Raw genomic sequence first — 15227 nt, forward strand, 5'->3', positions numbered from 1 at the left:
TTGGTTTTTGTGTTACTTGAGGTTCAAGATTTGCAGGGTTGGTAAACTTGATGTATAAAGCTCATTTTGAGTGCACACAGCTTGGCACATGAGCATGTGACCAGACCATGTGGGCCTCGATAGCTCATTAAAGGGAGATTATGATTAAATTATGATGTGTATGTTATATTATTATATAATTTTTCGTATTTATTCTGAAATGTTCGATAATGCTCTGTAACCTTGTTCTGGCGACAGATAAGGTTAAGGGCTATTAGATTTTCGTAAGAGCATTTCTTATTGAGTCATCACGTATTTTTGAATATCTCCAATAAGCCTGTTGCTGCCACTGCATATGTTGCATTATGTCCATCAACTTTGACAGTTCATCTCAAAGATCTGGGCGAGATGATTGAGTCCTGAACATTGAAGTTGCGACGTCAGGTTCGGTTATTGGTTCCATTGGTTCTACCTTATTAGGGATTTTAGCTTACTGCATTGGTTCGATCTCTATGGGATCTTCTTCTTCTTCTTCGAGATCCTCGCTTCCTTCAACTTGTTGCTGTAGAACAGAGTCTCCGGCTATTTAGTAGAGGTCCCAATCTGTGATTGTGCCCTAGCTATAACATGTCTTCTTTACATTTGCAAGAATTTTAGCTTTCACGCACTAATTTGTTATCGTAAAGGGAAAGTAAGCTGGGCTAGGTCGTCTAGCAACACAATTCTATATTTCTCTCAGGAATATTTTTCCCACATCAATGGTCTTTCCAATTAAAATCAAGTATAATAAGACCATTCACTCTAATGAAATTGTAGTCCCATGTGAAATAGGCATAAGGCTAAATCGAAAAAAATAGATCCATACCTTCGCTAGTTGTGTCAAATATTCTCTACGACAAGTCTAAATTCCTTGCTTTGACAAAATCCACTTAGAACCTAGAACTGTAAGTTCCTCGAGAATTTCTTGCATATATTCAAACTCAATATTGCTCATCAAGGAAGAATATTCGTTGTCTTTGAAATTGGGTAATTTAAGGAATTCATTATTAGGGTTTGAGGTTATTGATACCTTGATTCCGCGAATAGAAACTTCTGTCAATTCGCTTGAGGTCAAATTTACGTAAAATTCACGAACTAACTCCTCATCTGCACTCGGTCTTTTCTCATAAAATAACTCCTAATTGAGAGCTTTAGCAATTTGTCAAATGCGCGCCATGAAATCGATATAGTTGCTTTCTTTCAGCGTAAAGTCTTTTTCTGGGTGCATCTGTTGATTTTAGAAAACGCTTTTGTATCTTGCTGTGGCTTATTCACAATGGAATTTATTTTGTTATTCGTCAATTCGAGCAGAGGCACAAGTTCTTTTGCGAGGCATGATTAACCTGATCATAAGATAGAACAAATATTTTCTCAAAAATTTAATTAGTATAAAATATTAATAATTTAATAATTTTAAATTTTAAATAATTAAATAAAATTGAAATTTAGGAGAAAAACTTGTCTTACCACCTTTTTATAGAAGTTAAGAACTCAACGAAAATAAATATAAAGCAAAAGAGGTTGGTTTAGGGATGGTTGTAGGGTGTCTTGATGGTGTGGTGCGACAGGCAAAGGTGTTGGTACAAGTAGCAAGGCACGGTGTGAGTAGTTAGAGAGTTCGGCACTAGGTGATTCGATATTTGGTGGGTTTTGGATGCTAGGATTGATGGAGGGAGGAGTGAAAAAAGGAAAAGATGGGTGAAATTTATAGTGAAGGGAGTAGGAGTTTAATTAGAATTCTTAGAACAAATTAATAATTAAAATATTCTAAGTTCTAATTCTACATAGAGTTAACAATAATTAATAATTAATATAATGCATATTAAATTATTATTTTCTATTAATTTATTAAAATAAAAACTTGTTAACTAAAATATGATCAAATTTAAATTAATCCTAATTCTATGCAAAGTTGATAATAATTAATATATTATATTAATATAATTATATACTAGTTATTATCATCTTATTTATTAAATTAAATTTAAAACATTTATTTTATATGCCTTTTGAAAATATTTACAAAAAGAGACATCTAATTTTTAATATTTACAAAAAGAGCAACCAAATTTTGAGAATAGTTCAATTAAGTACATGGACTTAAAGAAAATTTGAAATTGAGTTGCAATTAAAACTTGGATCAAAATTTACGCTTTTATTTGAAACACTAAAAATTTATTTTTCCATTTAGGGAATAATTTCTTGGAAGGTTATGTTAAAATCAATTCCCAGAAGAGATTGGAGGGGTCACAAGCGGTCCCGTTTAAGTTCCAATCTCCTAGATAGAATTTATTTAAACATACTAATCCCGAAAATATACCCTAAATCATTTATTTAAAAAGAAAAACAAGAAAAATTAAATATATGATAAAATGAATGAGATTTGATCCTGTTCAATTTTATCCCCCCAGTAATGTTTTAGGTGCTGAACATTGACTCGAAAATTACCTCCCTTAATTTGAAGTTCAACAACTCCGTATGGATAAACTTAGTGAATCGTAAATGGATTGGACCAACGTAATTTTGACTGTTAATGGACTGGACCAACATAATTTTAACTTACCTGGAAATAACCTTAATTTGGAATTGAATAACAAGACTTGCTGACCTGCTTCAAATTCTCGAACCCGAATGTGCTTGTCATGCCATCTCTTGAGTCTTTCCTTGAGTAATTTGGCATTCTCGTATGAGAACATTAAAAATTCTTCTAACTTGTTGAGTTGGAACATTTGTTTCTCTTTAGCAAGCTTAAGATCCAGGTTGAGTTGTTAGAGAGCCCAGTAAGCTTTGTGCTCTAACTCCAAGGGCAAATGACAAGCTTTCCCAAAGACCAACCAATAGGGTGACATCCCTAAAGGTGTCTTGTATGTTGTCCTGTAGGCCCATAAAGCATCATCTAGTCTTTTGGACCAATCTCATCGGTTCGAGCAAACTACCTTCTCAAGTATGCCTTTGATCTCTTTGTTTTCCAGTTCAGCTTGCCCATTTGTCTACGAATGGTAAGCTGTGGCAACCTTGTGATTCACTCCATTTTTGTCGAGTAACCATTTCAACCATCTGTTCACAAAATGGGACCCTTCATCACTGATGATAGCTCTCGAGGTTCCAAACCTTGTGAACACATGCTTCTGCAAAAACTTCATCACAACCTTAGCATCATTTTTCGGATATGCCTCGGCCTCAACCCATTTAGACACGTAGTCTACTGCTACCAATATATACTTGTGACCAAAAGATGGAGGGAAAGGATCGAGAAATTCAATACCCCAAACATCGAATAACTCTACCTCAAGAATTTTTGTCCGGGGCATCTTATTTCTGTTGGTGACATTTCCAACCATTTGACATTAATCACAAATCTTTACGTAAGCATACGCGTTTTTGAATACTGTTGGCCAAAAGAATCCAGCTTGTAATAATTTGGCTGCAATACATGTACCTCCGAAGTATCCCTCACTCGGATCGGATTAACAATAGAATCTTATGTATTTTAGTTTCTGACATGCATCTTTTGATCATTTGATCTGCACACTTTTTAAACAAGTATGGTTCTCCAAAAATAGTACTTCACATCGTGAAGAAACTTTTTCTTTTGATGATACATCTTAGCAATTGGCATCAAACCACAGGCTAAATAGTTAGCAATATCAGCAAACCAAGGGGTATTACAAACATGATTTACCTTCAGTATGTGTTCATCTGGAAATGTCTCTTGAATGAGTGTAAGTGGGGAATTCCGTTCTTGTAGCTTCAATCTGGACAAATGGTCTGCTAGTTGGTTTTCTACTCCCTTTCGATCTTGAATTTCTAGATCGAACTCTTGAAGTAGAAGTACCTATCGGATCAATCTTGGCTTAGTGTCTTTCTTGGCAAGTAAATACTTAATTGTCGAATGGTCCACATAGACAGTCACTTTGGTACCTAAAAGATAAGATTGAAACTTGTCCAAAGAAAACACAATAGCAAGTAACTCTTTCTCTTTTACCATATAATTCAATTGAGCTTTTGTCAGAGTCTGACTTGCGTAGTAGATAGGATGAAAAACTTTGTTCCTTCGTTGGCCCATGATAGCTCCTATCACGAAGTCACTTGCGTCACACATCAATTCAAATGATAAATCTCAGTCTGGTGTGACGATTATGGGTGTCGAAACTAACTGACTCTTCAAATCTTTGAAAGCTTTTAAGCACTTCTTATCAAATTTGAACATCTTTTCCTTCTCCAATAATCAGTATAAGGGTTTAGCAATTTTGGAGAAGTCCTTGATAAATCTTTGATAGAAACCGACGTGGCATAAAAAGCTTCTAACACCCTTTACAGATGTTGGAGGTGGGAGTTTCTCAATAACATCTACATTTGCTTTATCTACCTCAATTTCATGTCTCACTATCCGATGCCCTAGAACAATACCTTCTCGTACCATGAAATGACACTTTTCTCAGTTAAGTATGAGGTTTGTTTCTTTTTATCGCCTTAGTACCTTGGTAGATTGGCTAGGCAATCATCATATGTATCTTCGAATACCGAAAAATCATCTATAAAGACTTTCAAGTATTTCTCAACCATATCAGTAAAAACAGACATCATACATCTTTGAAATGTAGCAGGCGCCTTACATAAACCAAATGGCATGCGTCTAAATGCAAATGTACCGTACAGGTAGGTGAATGTTATATTGTGTTGATCTTCCCGATGCTACTATAATCTGATTATATCTCGAGTAACCATTAAGAAAATAGTAATAATCTTGCCCTGCGAGTCTATCCAGCTTCTGGTCCAAAAACGACAAAGAAAAGTGATCTTTCCTAGTTGCCTTATTCAGTTTCTGGTAATCAATGTAAATTCTCCATCCCTTAACCATTCTAGTCAGTATCAACTCATTATTCTCGTTCTCAATGACCATAATACCTCATTTCTTTAGCACACATTAGACAGACTTACCCATGAATTGTCTGAGATGGGGTAGATTATACCCGCATCTAACCACTTGATGATTTCTTTCTTTACCATGTCCTTCATGATGGGGTTCAATCTTCGTTGTCCATCAATAGTCCATTTTTTGCTATCATCTAAGATGATCTTGTGTATGCATACAGACGGACTAATGCCGTGAATATTGGTTATAGTCCATCTGATAGTCTTCTTGAATTGTTTCAATACTAGGATGAGTTTCTCTTCTTGCTCAATGGTTAACTCTGTTAAAACAATCACAGGAAAAGTATAAGCGTTACCTAAATAAACATATTTTAAATGTGAGGAAAGTACCTTCAGTTTTAATTTAAGTGGCCCTTTGATTGATGCTTTTGGTTAGGCATAATCCCTATTCTTTAACTCCAAAGATTCAAAGCGGTATTGCTGATTAAGTCCTCTTTGATTAGCTTCTAGCAAAGCTAAGTATTCATTTTCCTATTCATCACTTGGAGAGTCTGATGTCAAAATTTGTTCCAATGGGTCCCCAACATATTTGAGTTCCTTTTCCATGATTAATTCCTCTAAATTGGACACTGCAGAACAATCATCAATTGTGTCAAGAAATTACATAGACTTAAAAACATTAAATGTTACTTGGTCGTCCTGAACACGCATAGTAAGCTCGCCCTTCTGCACATCAATAAGGGTCCTTCTAATTGCTAGGAAAGGCCTTCCTAGGATAATTGGCACTTCTTTTTCTGCTTCAAAGTCTAGGATAACAAAGTCAATAGGGAAAATAAATTTGTCTACACATACCAATACATCATCGATTTTTCCTTCTGGATGTACTAAGGATCGATCTGCTAATTGAAGTGTAACCATAGTAGGTTTAAATTCACTTATCCCCAACTTCCTAAATATTTACATAGTCATCAAGTTGATACTCGCACCCAAATCACAGTGTCTTACCACAATATGTTGCTCCAATGTTGCAAGGTATGGTAAAACATCCAGGATCCTTCAACTTTGAGAGTAGTTTATCTTGAAGATATGCACTACATTCCTTTGTCAGGACTATCGTCTCAAATTCTCCAAGTCTTCATTTTTTGACAAGATATCCTTCATGAATTTGATGTAGTTCGGGATTTGTTCAAGTGCTTCAACCAACGGGATGTTGATATGAAGTTGCTTGAGTACAAACTTCTTAAATTGAACTTCCTACTTCTGCTTCTGAAGTCTTTGAGGGTAGGATAGTGCAGGCTTCTTTACTAGAACTGGTTGATTCATCTTCTATGGTAATTCTGCATCTAACGAAGTTGTTAGTTTATCAAAACTGATTGGTTCAGAAATTACCTTATGAGGTTTTGCAGATTCTGGTTTTGGTGAAACTAAAATTTCAACACTCGGTTGAACTTCCTCTGAGTCTTAAGCATCAGTTAGCTCCTCTTCAACTTCGACGGTGTTGGGCTTTAATGTCTTTTCACTCCTCAATATCAATGCTTTACAATGCTCCTTCCCTGGATTTCCTGAATTCTCTGTATTACTAAGTAAAGCACCTTGTGGTCAGTTTCTAAGTTCAGTTGCAAGCTAGCCCATTTGGTTTTCTAGTTTTTTCAATGTAGCTGTTTGGCTTTGGATTAAGGTATCATTCTTGGCTATGTATGCCTTCAACAAGTTTTCTAAGCCATTGGATGGTTCAACTTGAGGTTGTTTCTGAACTTGTTGGGTAAAAATAGGTGGATGGGTCGGTCTAGGTTGCACGTATGTGTTACTGGGTCCAACCCCTTGGTTACTCTAGGAGAAATTAGGGTGGTTTCGCTTCGATGGGTTATAGGAATTGGATTGTAGTCCTTACTTTCCTTGGTTTTGGTTCTGGTTACCCATGTAATACACGGATCCTGGGTTCGATGGACATTCTTCGAACAGATGTCCTTCCCCACAGTAGACACAGGCTACATTTTCAAATTGATTCGATGGCTGTGCTATAAATTTATTAAACCCATTAATGGTAAAAATTTTAAGCATTAAGGATATTGAGGATAACTGAGATGTGAATGACGTGAAAGCGTCTACTTTATGTATTCCAGCAATTCGTCTTCCTGACGTTGCTTGACTAGTTGGCCATTGATAATTGTTGCTAGCAATCCTCTCAATGATTTCATAAGCCTCATTATAAGACTTAGAAAGGAGAGCACCATTAGCAGAAGCGTCCACTGTCATCCTCATGTGAGCATTGAGACCATTATAAAACGTCTCAAGTTGGATGCAATGTGGGATTCCATGATGAGGGCACTTTCATAATAATTCTTTGTACCTTTTCCATGCCACATACAAGGACTCGTCATCCATTAGTTGGAAAGCAATAATCTCGTTCCTCAACTTAGCATTCTTGCTAGGCAGGAAATACTTCATGAGGAATCTTTCTGCTAACTCTTGCCATGTGGAAATTGAATTTGGAGGCAATAAGTTCAACCATGCTCGAGCTCTATCCCTTAGCGAATATGAGAACAACTTCAATCATAGTGCATCTTCAGGTACTTCGGCTAACTTAAATCGCTCACCTTTATAAACAGTCTTAAGTGAAGATGAGGATCTTCGGTAGGTATTCCACTGAATTGGCCTACTGTCTAAAGCATCTGGAACATGACTGGCTTCAGCTCAAACTATTGTACCTCGATTTTAAGCAGGGTTTCCTCTGTTTCCTTGATTCAAATTTTTAAAGTTCATATCTTCAGTCCTTCTCTAACTTGCTTGTCTTCTTCATTGTCAAAAGTTCTTTCTATCTTTGGGTCTACAGGGAGTAAATCGATAATTCGATCAATACTTATGGACACCTAAAATAAACACGGAAAAAGTAATTAAGTTCAAAATTGAACAGAAAAATAAACCAAAATGCAAAATTAACAAATTCAGAAATAATGAATTTTTAAAATAATCCTTAGCAACGACGCCAAAAACTTGAAATTACGGAAATGTGCAAGTGTACACAATCGCAACAAGTAATAAAGTGACAAGAAAATGTCGAGTTATAGTACCCACAGGGATTGTGAAAAGAATAATTTATAAATGCAATTTTAAAAACACTTTGGTGAAGAAAAATATATTAATTTGAAGAGGTGATTAAAAACTAGGATTTTATCAAAGTAAAATATATAAAAACAAAATAAAAGTTCCAATGCACGATTTCAAAAAATGATTTTAATCAAGATGACATAATTGTGTTAGATTAATTACATTTCTTAACTTAGAATTATTAAACTCGTGTTCATGTTGTTACGAATAAATTCACAGCAACTTGGTAATTTACTAACTTATGAACATACTTACCTACCAAAATCCATTTATCTTTTGACTATATCTCTACGTCAATTCAACCGATTAAACAATTTTTAATAAGCAAATGTGTTAATGCACATACATACTTATGAAATTAAAATAATCTCTTGTACATATCTCTATGCCAATTCAAAAAATTAATTCAATCTCATAAGCACATAAAAGATTACGTGAGGTAACAATGTATTTCTACCTTGAAACAGTTTAATCACAAAAATCTTGCAAGTTATGCAAGGCTAATGTATCATTAGATACCGTTGCTAATTTAACCCTCAGCTACCTTAGATGATTAAACATGCACTGATTAAGTATCATGTCAATTAATTAAAATTTCAATCTGTTTAAATAATTAATTCATTAGTTACCTTACAATTGTAATGCAAGAATAACGTCATGGTTTTACTTAATCAAACATCTTACCGAAGCCTAGAACAACACAAACACAATTTTAATAACTCAAGTAGACAAAAAGCAATGAGCCTAAAAAGAATTAAATTTAAGCCATATTAATTAAATTAAACATATCAACATCACAAATATTCATATACATATTCATCATAACAACAAAATTAAAAGGATAGGGAACAAGAATCAAATCCGGTGTTTCTTCGAGGCTTGACTAATTTGCTCCACTCCTCCTTCTCTGCTTGTTCTTGTTGAATGAGGCTTCCACAAACATTTGAATACTACTCCAAATGGTGGTTTAATAACTCTTTTTTAAGAGGTGAAATCGACAAGGGAATGGGAGAAGAAAATGAAGAACGGTGGAAGGGAATGAATAGAGAAAAGTGAAAGAGAAGTGAAGAAATGAATGGGTTTGAGATGTGTTTGAAGTGAGCAGCCAAGGGGTATTTATAGGTTGAGAAGGCTGCTAAAAATAGCCAAAATCAGCAGCCAAAGACTTCCTCCATGGCCGGCCACACGTGTGGCATGTTTGAAGATTTCAAACATGCTATTTTTAGGTAAGGTCAAGTCTTGAAAAGCATGAATAGTGGAGGGTTTTGAATGCAAATCGAAGGAGTATTCAAGGGTTATTTTGCAAGCCAAATAATCAGCCAAACAAGCTGATTGGGTCAGCATGTGGAATAGTTTTGGACCACCCAGTGCTCGGTTGGATCGATTTTCTCAGTTCAACTCAACTGAACCCTTTTTCATAATTAATTAACAATAATTTATTTAACCCAAATTAAATTGGATTAAAATTAAAATTAATTATATTATGAATTAATACACATAATTTGGACCGTCTTAGGCTGAAAATTTAATTCGCCTTGATACTTCAAAATTGCTTCTTGGTTTTGCGCTTCTAGTAATGTCTGCTGAGTTATTTTTCACCCTTTGTGCAAATCTGTCGAAAAAAATCAAAATTAATCAAAATTTAATATAAAATTAATTAAAATTCAAAATTTTCATAATTTGAGTGCAATTTAATTATTTTATAATTATTATATATTTTTCGACAAGAATTTTATCACAGCTGCATGAATTTGAGTTTAAAAGTGCATGAAAAAGTGTGCATATTTTCGTGTTTCTAGTGAGCGTGGACTGACTTTCGATCAATAGATTTCTTTCAGTTTGAAGAATCATGATGGCTCACCCAAATGAAAATTTCCTCATTAAAATTTTATCTGGACAAGCCAGAGCCTCAGGTTCTGACAGTCAACCCATTGAGACATACTTGTTTGCCGGCTAGTTTTCTGATCGATCAGAAAACCTAGGTAGTGTAGCTCACCCGAGAGTTTCAAGCCCATTTGACTTAAACCTTCCTTCCGAGCATGGACCACCACTTTATTCTAGTCAAGAAGCATCACCATAGTAGTTTCTTGCTCTTTAAGAGTAAATGAGGGTGATAAAAGAACAAATGGCTTTGTAGAATGCAAGGTTTGAACAACAACAGACTTTCCAACAGAAGCTATTAAAGTAGAATGAGAAGCTCAAAAGAAAGGTACAATCTGGTAACTCCAATTTTCATGATAATGTAACCATGCAGGAAGAAGGTCTAGGCTTGCATACAAAAGAATGACAGAATGAGATGGATGCATTATCGCGAGATGTGAGGGCTTTACATCCTAAGTCTCAGGACATGGACTAGTTTTTCTGTTCCAACAATATTTTGGCCTCGATGATAGAAATAGTGAGTTTGCCATCTGATTTTAAGGTTCCGAAGGATATGTTCAAATGAATAAAGGATTGGTACTTGTCCTTTCCCAATGGCTTTATCCGAAGTTTTTTCTCAATTGGGTCAGATGTTTTTGGGAAGGTTCAAAACCCACAGGACAATCATGAGCACTCCTATGGGATTAATGTTGTGAATAAAAAAAAGAGAATGAGAGTCTCTCTAGGACTATGTGAAACAATTTCATGTGGCAACACTGAATGTGAAAAAACTTGAAGACTAGTAGGCCATCGATGCCTTTATTATGAGAATACAAAATAAGTACGTACAATATTCCTTCACTGATAACAGGCCTCAAAGTTTGGTAGACTTATATGAATGAGCCTATAAGTTTGTAAAAGTAGAAGAGATGAAAAGGGTGATGCGTGGCACATTTCAAAGAGACGCCAGACAATTCAGAAATAGAGAATGAGCTCTTAATAGACAGGGACTGCCCAATCAGGCTTTGCGTACATGAAGCAATAAGTAGTAGAGAATGCAGCAGCAAAATGATTTACCTAGGGCTCCTCAGATATCTCAGCCTAAACATACAAGGAAGTACATCCCTCAAGGAAAGTTTGAAATCTATACTCCTTTGAATGCTAATCGTGCTTATATTTTGAACTAGGTGAAGAATTTTGGCATCTTACCCAATATATCTCCTAAGAGGCACAGTACAAGGAGGTTAAATTCTAGAGATATGTGTACTTTCTATAATGACGTGGGTCACAAAACTAAGGATTGTTTTACTTTGAAAGATGCTATGAGAAGGCGGTAAGGAATGGTGAGCTCGCAGAGTTTGTGGATCAAGGTACTACTCAGTAGGGTCAAAGTTCTCGTGGCGATCCCAAGGGTAAGCAGAAGGTTAGAGGTACTATTTATGTGATTGTGGGATAGATGAGGATTGGGTAGGTTCTAATATAAAGAGGAAAGCTCATATGAGGAGTGTAATGTCAGTTAATGCACCCAAGAGGTAGCGCCAGCAGGGAAAGTAAAATGTTGAGTTTGGTAATGATGATGAAGAATTAGTGTGCGACGAGGAAGGAAATGACCCAATGGCTGTATCTGCAACGGTCACAGGTTTTGAAGTTAAGAGGATACTTGTTGACAGTAGGAGTGCGGTGGAGGTTCTAACCTAGGAGGCTTATCAAAATATGGGTTTGAATGAACAGGTTTTATCTAAGGCTAGCCCATTGTATGGTTTTGGAAACCACCCAGTCGAAGTGAAAGGTTCTATCACTTTGCCAATCACCTTGGGAGACGGTGAGCATACAACTACAGAGTATGTTCAATTTTTTGTTATGAACCATCCTATGGCATATAACGCCATTTTTGAACGTTTGATAATGAGGATGGAAAATATGGTGGTAGCAACATTTTGTATAAATGTCAAGTTCCCAACGAGGATAGGGGTCGGGTTCATGCGATCCAACCAGCGGACAGCAAGGCAATGTCATATGTTGTCTATAAGATAAATACGAGAACCCACATCCGAAGGACAGAGTTTGCAGCAATCAAGGTTAAGTAGTTAAGCCTTAGACTTGGACAACCTAGATGCGAGGAATGAAAAAAGAAGTAAAAATCCTGAAGTGGTAGAGCACACCGAGACTTTGCAGTTATTCTATGACGATGAGGAAAGGACAATAAGGATTGCATCAACGTTGCCACCTAAAGAAAATTGCACTTTGGTTCAGTGTTTAAAGGCAAACTCCGATGTTTTTGCCTGGTCAGCAGTAGATATGCCAATGATAGACCCACAAGTAATTGTCCATAGGCTAAATGTGCTACCTAAAGTGAAGCCGGTTAAATAGAAAAAGAGGAGGTTTGCTTCGCAGGTAGTGGAAGCCATAAGGCAGGAGGTAGCTAAATTGTTGTCAACAAGGTTTATTAGGGAAGTTGAATATATAGATTGGGTTTCAAATGTGATCATGGTACAAAAGGCGAGCAACAAGTGGAGGATGTGTATTGATTTTACCAACCTAAACAAGGAATGCCCCAAAGACACTTTCCCTTTGCCTTTTATTGATGTTTGGTTGATGCTTCTTCTGGTCACAGGTTCATGAATTTTGTTATGTATTTCTGATTACCAATCCGAGACAAGGCATAATTCGGATTACCTACCCACGACCTGTACATGGACCCTACTAGTTGGATACACGTAGGTCTCACAGTGGGGGTTTGCTAGAAAGGCTCGCAAAGGTGGTTCGAGAGCTTAGTTCACATACACCAGTGAGTTCGTGTGTAGAGATCACAAAGTACAATAGGCAAATTGGTGAACATATGTTAAGTCTAGAGTAGTACACGTGTCAGCATGCATGGAGCCTACCTAGAATGTCAGTTCCATGAACAATAACCGTGTATATAAATACTTGATTATCCTCTTCAATAGGATACAGTAGAAAAATACTCAACACATGAATTACATTTTAAGTTTGCAAGATCATGAGATTGCTTTAAAACTACATTTTTTTTTGTTTCATGGTGGAATTGATTGGCTTTCCATTGTTGCATTGGTCTTAGTTCCTCCCTTCATCAATATATATATGTACATATTATATAACATCAAGAATGAGGACATGTGATTCGAGGAAATTAAAGAAAATGTTGTGAATATGATTAGTAATTGTTATACCTTCAAGCATTAATAAGGTCAGTTAATGTTAGGATATTTGGAGAACATGAATTAATAAGGATAATATTGGACCAGAGACACAAATAACAAGAATTATCCACCAGCCCATTCCGTTAAGATACTTGGAGAATAAAAATAAATAAAGGATAGTATTGGGCAAAAGAACAAATCATAAATATAATTCATAAAACAATTTAATATAAAGTCAGCCCACTATATTAAGATACTTAGATAACAAGATTAAATAAGGGACAGCGTTGGACAAAAAAGACACATCACAAGTATTATCCACCACCCAATATAATATAAAACTAGCCCATTAAGATACTTGGAGAAGAAAAGTAAATAAAGGAGAGTGTTGAATGAAAAGGGACAAATCACGAATATTATCCCCTTGAGAAAGGGCTTCTCTCCTTCCTCTACCTTATTTCGCTTTCCTTGTTCATTACAAAATCGTTAAACCTAGTTAAATTTTAAAACCACTCCCTTAGGTTTTAGTCTCAAAGCTATAGATTTTTTTTTTCAATTTTTAAATTACCACTTTGAAATTATAAACTTCAAAAACATTTTTAACAAAAAAAAAACCTTTTTAGATAGAAATTATGTGAGAGCCATCATTTAGATTAGCTTCAATGACACATTTGTATACTGAATTAGCTAAACAAAAAGAAAGAGAATAGTTCTAATGATAGGTTAAGCATTGGATTTGGCAGTGTGAGAGGAATATATTTGGGGGCTTATCCAACCCTACAAAATTGGATGGATGAATTAAATTGTCTTTGCAAGATGGCAAAGGCCAGGACACTATATAGCAACATTTCATTAAAAAGCAGAATGGAACCAAACAAAAAGACTATCTACTTGGCCTTCCCATATCCATCAGAATCTCCATTGCCTAGCCAGTAGCTGCATCATACATTACATGCTCTATCACACAACCAAAAACATATTATTTTAGTTGGACTCGGGATGTGACTTTCATATATATATATATTTATATACATTTAATACGAGCATATTAGATTTTCATTTATAAGGTTTTTTTATGTATTCAAAGAGTTCTCAAAAAATTATTTGGATGGATGAAATTAGAAATTTACCATTAAGGTCGAGATAAAAATATAAAAATATAAAATTTAGATGCTGAAATTAAAATTTTATATTATTAAAATTAGGTAAAAGTAGTAATAGTGCGACAGTGACGGTTAATCTTTATTGAAGTAGAGAGGATGTCATAGCCGTAAAGTTGTAAATTTCACATCAATTGTATACTAACGTTTGATGTTTTAAGCCGTGAGACATTTTTTGATAAAAAATCATAAAACACAATAAGTTGTAAGTTGATGCGAAAAATGCATAGCTATTTGATCATCCACGACAATTGACATCAATATCGTATATATGCCAAAATGATGTTGACAAAAGGTATCTTAAGCAAAATTAAAAAAAAATGGTTTATAAAAAAACTTTAAAAAATAGTAAATTATATAAATATTCATTCCATTATTAGAAAATCTCTTATTGCGTGATTCAATTTTAAAAAATTGTAAAATAATTACTTAATTTATCATTTTTTTAAATCCAAAATCATTAAAATACTAACAATTTGTTGACATGGAAGTTAAATTAATTACATGTGGCTTTTAAACATTAATTTTTTTCACATTATTTTCAAATCATTTTAAATCCAAAATGGTCCGTTTTGGGTGAGGCTCCAACTTCATCTTCTTTAAACGAGTCGACTCATAAATTAAAACCCTGCATGAATGAGTTATCAAAGTTCTTAAAACACATGGAAATCAAATATATACTCATCAATCAACTCGTTTAAAAAATATGAAGTTGGAGCTTATAAAAAAAATATAAAATGACTTGGAAATCATGTGAAAAAATTAATGGTTAAAAATTACATGTCATTAACTTAATTACCATATTAGCAAACTATTAGTATTTTAATGGTTTTGAACTAAAAAAATAAAATAATAAGTCTAATAATCATTTTGTAATATTTTAAAATTAAATAATCTAAAAAAAACTTTCCAATAATTGTATCAACATTTATGTAATTACTTAAAAAAACAAAGTGAAGGTTTTGAGGGACTGTGAATTTGAGCAAGTAAATATTTGTTGGTTAAAATTTTATAAACAATTATTCAATTTCAGTACTTTTGTTTT

At 34.6% G+C, this 15227-nt stretch overlaps 1 non-coding gene across 1 annotated transcript; it reads left to right on the forward strand.

Annotated features, from left to right (window-relative positions):
* Positions 1 to 7204: 7204 nt before the first annotated feature.
* LOC121205139 (small nucleolar RNA R71) lies at positions 7205 to 7311 on the forward strand. Its single transcript, XR_005900223.1, has one exon. It is a non-coding gene; the product is annotated as a small nucleolar RNA R71 (small nucleolar RNA).
* Positions 7312 to 15227: the final 7916 nt, after the last annotated feature.

Source organism: Gossypium hirsutum, chromosome A08, assembly GCF_007990345.1.
Source record: "Gossypium hirsutum isolate 1008001.06 chromosome A08, Gossypium_hirsutum_v2.1, whole genome shotgun sequence".
Classification (NCBI taxonomy): domain Eukaryota; kingdom Viridiplantae; phylum Streptophyta; class Magnoliopsida; order Malvales; family Malvaceae; genus Gossypium; species Gossypium hirsutum.